Genomic DNA, 7,500 nt, shown 5'->3' with positions numbered 1-7,500 from the left:
CTCAATACTCCTCACTCTCTCACTCTCTCTCACTCTCCTCTCTAACTCCCTCTCTCTCTCACACCTCAATCTCTCTCTCTCTCTCTCTCTCACCCACACACTCTTCTCACCTGTCACTCTCTTTTCTCACTCTCTCTCTCACTCTCTCTCTCTCTCTCTCTCTCTCTCTCTCTCTCTGAGTTTCTCTCCTCCGAGTCCGGTCTCACTTACACACAGTCAGAGATGGGGGTTGATGGAGAGTCAGGATGGCGCGTGGTGATGACATCACAGACTGTAGGCCGACTGCCTGCCCTGTCCCGGCCTGCAAGGGATGAGCCAACGGACGACCAAACAACAACAACAACAACAGAGAGGTCAGAACATACACACGAAACAGACGGCTGAACGCCGGCCAGCGGAACGCTAGCGGCTGAACTTTGTGTTCCTGGTTGGTCCTTTTAAACACGTCTTTAAACCTTGGACTTTTACTGTGAAGGCAGTTCATTAAACACAGAGTTCATACGCGATCTTAACCAATACTTTCATGACTTTTCGGCAAAATGTCCATGACTGTGTGTTCCTGAAAATGTCAGTCGACATTTCTCCAATAAGAATACTAATCAGTGTAAAGGTTTCCCCTCAGAGGTTTAACTATAAATGAATGATAATGTCTGTTGTTCATAGATGGATTCTTAATATCTCTCCCCGAATACAACGCTTTGAGGTACGGAAGTGAAAATACATTTATTAATCACCTATTTATGCTGTGATTATGTGACTTTTCCAAAACTGTCTCGGGTCTTTTATGTTCCAAAACCTTTCCAGGCCTGGAATTTGCATTTTTCAAATTTCACAACTTTTCCAGTTTTTTCTCAAAACGTTTGAACCCTGTAAAGAAATCAACTTCAAGATGTTCTGAGACCGATACCAGTATCAGAAAAAGCCTCCGATACCACCGAAAAGCCTGGTCTCGGTATCTGACAGTGCTGGAGTTTAGGTACTGATCCAATAGAGCTGGGCAATAAATGGATATTATATCGATATCGTGATATGAGACTAGATATCGTCTTAGATTTTGGATATGGTGATATCGTAATATGACATAAGTGTCTGTTCCTGGTTTTAAAGGCTGTATTACAGTAAAGTTTTGTGTAAAGATTGTTCTATAACTGTTCTATTATTCATCTTTACCCACCCAGTCATTATATCCACATTACTGATGATTATTCATCTAAACTCTCATGTGTAAATATATGTTGTGAAAGCACCGATACTCAACACTACAATATCATACCTGACCTGAGTGTGGACTACAATGATGGAACCTGACCTGAGAGTGTGGACTACAATGATGGAACCTGACCTGAGAGTCTGGACTACAATGATGGAACCTGACCTGAGAGTCTGGACTACAATGATGGAACCTGACCTGAGAGTCTGGACTACAATGATGGAACCTGACCTGAGAGTCTGGACTACAATGATGGAACCTGACCTGAGAGTCTGGACTACAATGATGGAACCTGACCTGAGAGTCTGGACAACAAAGATGGAACCTGACCTGAGAGTCTGGCACGATGGAACCTGACCTGAGAGTCTGGACTACATGATGGAACCTGACCTGAGAGTCTGGACTACAATGATGGACCCTGGACCTGAGAGTCCGGACAACAATGATGGAACCTGACCTGAGAGTCTGGACTACAATGATGGAACCTGACCTGAGAGTCTGGACAACAATGATGGAACCTGACCTGAGAGTCTGGACTACATGATGGAACCTGACCTGAGAGTCTGGACTACAATGATGGAACCTGACCTGAGAGTCTGGACAACAATGATGGAACCTGACCTGAGAGTCTGGACTACAATGATGGAACCTGACCTGAGAGTCTGGACTACAATGATGGAACCTGACCTGAGAGTCTGGACTACAATGATGGAACCTGACCTGAGAGTCTGGACAACAATGATGGAACCTGACCTGAGAGTCTGGACTACATGATGGAACCTGACCTGAGAGTCTGGACTACATGATGGAACCTGACCTGAGAGTCTGGACTACAATGATGGAACCCGACCTGAGAGTCTGGACAACAATGATGGAACCTGACCTGAGAGTCTGGACTACAATGATGGAACCTGACCTGAGAGTCTGGACAACAATGATGGAACCTGACCTGAGAGTCTGGACTACATGATGGAACCTGATCTGAGAGTCTGGACTACAATGATGGAACCTGACCTGAGAGTCTGGACAACAATGATGGAACCCTGACCTGAGAGTCTGGACTACATGATGGAACCTGACCTGAGAGTCTGGACTACATGATGGAACCGACCTGAGAGTCTGGACTAAATGATGGAACCTGACCTGAGAGTCTGGACTACATGATGGAACCTGACCTGAGAGTCTGGACTACATGATGGAACCTGACCTGAGAGTCTGGACTACATTGGTGGAACCTGACCTGAGAGTCTGGACTACAATGATGGAACCTGACCTGAGAGTCTGGACAACAATGATGGAACCTGACCTGAGAGTCTGGACTACATGATGGAACCTGACCTGAGAGTCTGGACTACATGATGGAACCTGACCTGAGAGTCTGGACTACAATGATGGAACCTGACCTGAGAGTCTGGACAACAATGATGGAACCTGACCTGAGAGTCTGGACTACAATGATGGAACCTGACCTGAGAGTCTGGACAACAATGATGGAACCTGACCTGAGAGTCTGGACTACATGATGGAACCTGATCTGAGAGTCTGGACTACAATGATGGAACCTTGACCTGAGAGTCTGGACAACAATGATGAAACCTGACCTGAGAGTCTGGACTACATGATGGAACCTGACCTGAGAGTCTGGACTACATGATGGAACCTGACCTGAGAGTCTGGACAACATGATGGAACCTGACCTGAGAGTCTGGACAACATGATGGAACCTGACCTGAGAGTCTGGACTACATGATGGAACCTGACCTGAGAGTTAGGGGTGGGAAGAGGTACCACGATACGATATTATCACAATACTTAGGTCACGATACGATATTATTGCGATTTTAAACATATTGCGATATTCTGCAATATATTGCAATTTATTACCTTTTTTCCAACTTCATTATTATGTCCCCAAAGGAAAACTTTGTCAACATCTGTTTGTTCATCTCCATAAGGAAATTTATTGCTGTAAAATGTGACTGTCAAGCTAACTAACTAAGTGTTTGCCCCGGTGTGACTTTCGTAGTACCGCTCTAGTTTGGAGAACGGAGACAGCAGTTAGCGCAGTCTTCTGTGAGATAATGAGCTGTAATAGTCACATAGGAATCCACTGCCCGTGACGTCCATGCATCACAAGTTAATGCAACACGTTCTGCTGGTTTCAAACTTTCCCTGAACTTTTGCTTAACTTCTGCGTAGAGCTTGGGTACGCGTGTATCCGTGGAAAACCGGCTGGCACAGAGTCACGTACCTTGGTTCCAGTGTTTTTAGCAAGTGACAAAATCCCTCATTTTCCACAACGTTGTATGGACGCAGGTCTCTTGCACATAGAAGTAGGCGATGGCTTGAGTTATTTTCTTAGCTCGCTCTGAATTGGGAGGTAGCTTTGTCGCCAAGTGTGTCCAGTGTTGGTTGGTTTTTCGGGGGAGCTGGTTTAGCATTAGCTTTACCGTCCTCGGCTAACGCTAACTCTGGATGGTGGCGGTGAGATGAGCCCTCAGTTTGTGGTATTCCCTGAGTATTTTATTTGCATACGACACTCCTTGCAAATCCCATGTCTCATATCCATCTCAGTTGTCCCTCCTTGTTAAAAACCCAAAAAAGTCCAAACACTTGATTTAAAGCACCGATGGTGCATTTCTAATTTCTTTCTCTGACGCTGCCATGTTTATTTTATCTACATCCTCCTGCACGCTTGACAGTCACCCCCGTTGACCTCACCAGAAAACAAACAGCGCCATCTGGTGGACTGAATAAGCAATTGATTTTATTATTCTACTACCAAAAAGTTAAATTCTCATGTGCAATTGAAATAATAAAAGATCGATACTTGGCGTCTGTGTATCGATACAGTATTGCCACGGGAAATATCGCGATACTATGCTGTATCGATTTTTTCCCCCACCCCTACTGAGAGTGTGGACTACAATGATGGAACCTGACCTGAGAGTGTGGACTACAATGATGGAACCTGACCTGAGAGTGTGGACTACAATGATGGAACCTGACCTGAGAGTGTGGACTACAATGATGGAACCTGACCTGAGAGTGTGGACTACAATGATGGAACCTGACCTGAGAGTGTGGACTACAATGATGGAACCTGACCTGAGAGTCTGGAATACAATGATGGAACCTGACCTGAGAGTGTGGACTACAATGATGGAACCTGCCCTGAGAGTCTAGACTACAATGATGGTGTTGCGGTATCGATATCAAGGTATTTGGTCAAAAATATCGTGATATTTGATTATCTCCATATCGCCCAGCTCTACGATCCGATACCACATAATTTACCCCACGAAGGAAATCTACTTTAAATTTTATTTATGTTGTTCTTCCGTTATGACTCGCTGTCAAACTGGAGAATAGAGGAACGTTCTGGAGGGTTTATTCTGAAGTCTAACCTGAGCCAGACCGAACTACAGAGACAGAAATCACATCCATACAGGGACAGTAGGCAGTGTTTCCTCTAGGACTACGTTTACAAGCTGTCCATTTTCGGGTTCTGGTCGGGTTAAGGTCACTATTCGGGTTTCTGAAACATTCGGAATAACCCGTTTACATGCGTGAGCAGAGACAGTTACTCCTGCATGGAATTTGTAATCAAATGGAAATATCCCGACGCACGGTTAGCGTCTGGACGCACGGTTAGCGTCTGGACGCACGGTTAGCGTCTGGACGCACGGTTAGCGTCTGGACGCACGGTTAGCGTCTGGACGCACGGTTAGCGTCTGGACGCACGGTTAGCGTCTGGACGTAGCCTACGGACAACCTTAAGACGCGATAACTTCTCGGTCACCTTCTTATAAATCTCACTATCTCGGTAGTTTCTGCCGTCAACAAAAGACATTATATTCATGGTTTTCACCACACTAATAAAAGACATTATATTCATGGTTTTCACCACACTAATAAAAGACATTATATTCATGGTTTTCACCACACTAATAAAAGACATTATATTCATGGTTTCACCACACTAATAAAGACATTATATTCATGGTTTCACCACACTGATAAAGACATTATATTCATGGTTTTCACCACACTGATAAAGACATTATATTCATGGTTTTCACCACACTGATAAAGACATTATATTCATGGTTTTCACCACACTAATAAAGACATTATATTCATGGTTTCACCACACTGATAAAGACATTATATTCATGTTTTCACCACACTAATAAAAGACATTATATTCATGGTTTTCACCACACTAATAAAAGACATTATATTCATGGTTTTCACCACACTAATAAAGACATTATATTCATGGTTTTCACCACACTAATAAAGACATTATATTCATGGTTTTCACCACACTGATAAAGACATTATATTCATGGTTTTCACCACACTAATAAAGACATTATATTCATGGTTTTCACCACACTGATGAAGAAATTGGTTTCCTCCTCGCTCCAAAAGTGTGGTGCTGTGCTGCATCTCGCCATGTTTACCTCATAGACAGTATATAAGGTTTACCTCTACTTCTTGTTTACTTCCGGTATACTGCGCGCAGGTTTTCTGCATTGACACATATATATAACTATATTATTATAGTATATAATTATTATTATAACTATGTTTTCTGGCGCATACAATAAGTTCCTCTACTCAAAAGACTAAGATTCCTTGCGAATAGAACATGCGCAGAACACAAATCAATGTTCCTTTTGATGGGGATATGCCGATACGCGTTTACATGACCAAACTTTCGGGTTAGAAAAGGGGTAACCCAGGTAACATATTCGGGATAGAAAAGGCGTAACCCAGGTAGCATATTCGGGTTAGTAAAGGGGTAACCCAGGTAGCATATTCGGGTTAGTAAAGGGGTAACCCAGGTAGCATATTCGGGTTAGTAAAGGGGTAACCCAGGTAGCATATTCGGGTTAGTAAAGGGGTAACCCAGGTAGCATATTCTGGTTAGTAAAGGGGTAACCCAGGTAGCATATTGCGTTAGTAAAGGGTAACCCAGGTAGCATATCCGGTTAGTACAGGGGAACTCCAGGTAGCATATTCCGTTAGTAAAGGGGAAACCCAGGTAGCATATTCGTTAGTAAAGGGTAACCCAGGTAGCATATCGGGTTAGTAAAGAACCCAGGTAGCATATCGGGTTAGTAAAGGGTAACCCAGGTAGCACATTCGGGTTAGTAAAGGGTAACCCAGGTAGCATATTCGGGTTAGTAAAGGGTAAACCCAGGTAGCATATCGGGTTAGTAAAGGGTAACCCAGGTAGCATATTCGGTTAGTAAAGGGTAACCCAGGTAGCATATTCCGGTTAGTAAAGGGTAACCCAGGTAGCATATCGGGTTAGTAAAGGGTAACCCAGGTAGCATATTCGGGTTAGTAAAGGGTAACCCAGTATATTCGGGTTAGTAAAGGGTAACCCAGGTAGCATATTCGGTTAGTAAAGGGTAACCCAGGTAGCATATTCTGGTTAGTAAAGGGGTAACCCAGGTAGCATATCTCGGTTAGTAAAGGGTAACCCAGGTAGCATATTCGGGTTAGTAAAGGTAACCCAGGTAGCATATTCTGGTTAGTAAAGGTAACCCAGGTAGCATATCTGGTTAGTAAAGGGTAACCCAGGTAGCATATTCGTGGGTAAAGGGTAACCCAGGTAGTATATTCGGGTTAGTAAGGGTAACCCAGGTAGCATATTCTGGTTAGTAAAGGGTAACCCAGGTAGCATATTCTGGTTAGTAAAGGGTAACCCAGGTAGCATATTCTGGTTAGTAAAAGGGTAACCCAGGTAGCATATTCGGTTAGTAAAGGTAACCTAGCATCTTGGGTTAGTAAAGGGGAACCCAGGTAGCATATTCTGGTTAGTAAAGGGTAACCCAGGTAGCATATTCGGGTTAGTAAAGGGTAACCCAGGTAGCATATCCGGTTAGAAAAGGGTAACCCAGGTAGCACATTCTGGTTAGTAAAGGGCAACCCAGGTAGCATATTCTGGTTAGTAAAGGGGAACCCAGGTAGCATATCCGGGTTAGTAAAGGGTAACCCAGGTAGCATATCCGGTTAGTAAAGGGGTAACCCAGGTAGCACATTCGGGTTAGTAAAGGGGTAACCCAGGTAGCATATTCGGTTAGTAAAGGGGTAACCCAGGTAGCACATTCGGGTTAGTAAAGGGGTAACCCAGGTAGCATATTCGGGTTTTTGCTGGTGTTTACATGGCCGTGCGCGACCGGGTTATTGCTAATATTCCGGTTTTGAACGGGTTATTGGCTGCATGTAAACGTAGTCTATGTTGATTGGACCGTGGCGGTAAGACGATGAGC

Source organism: Perca fluviatilis, unplaced genomic scaffold (assembly GCF_010015445.1).
Source record: "Perca fluviatilis unplaced genomic scaffold, GENO_Pfluv_1.0 PFLUV_unplaced_scaf_15, whole genome shotgun sequence".
Classification (NCBI taxonomy): Eukaryota; Metazoa; Chordata; class Actinopteri; order Perciformes; family Percidae; genus Perca; species Perca fluviatilis.
This window is presented reverse-complemented; position numbering follows the sequence as displayed.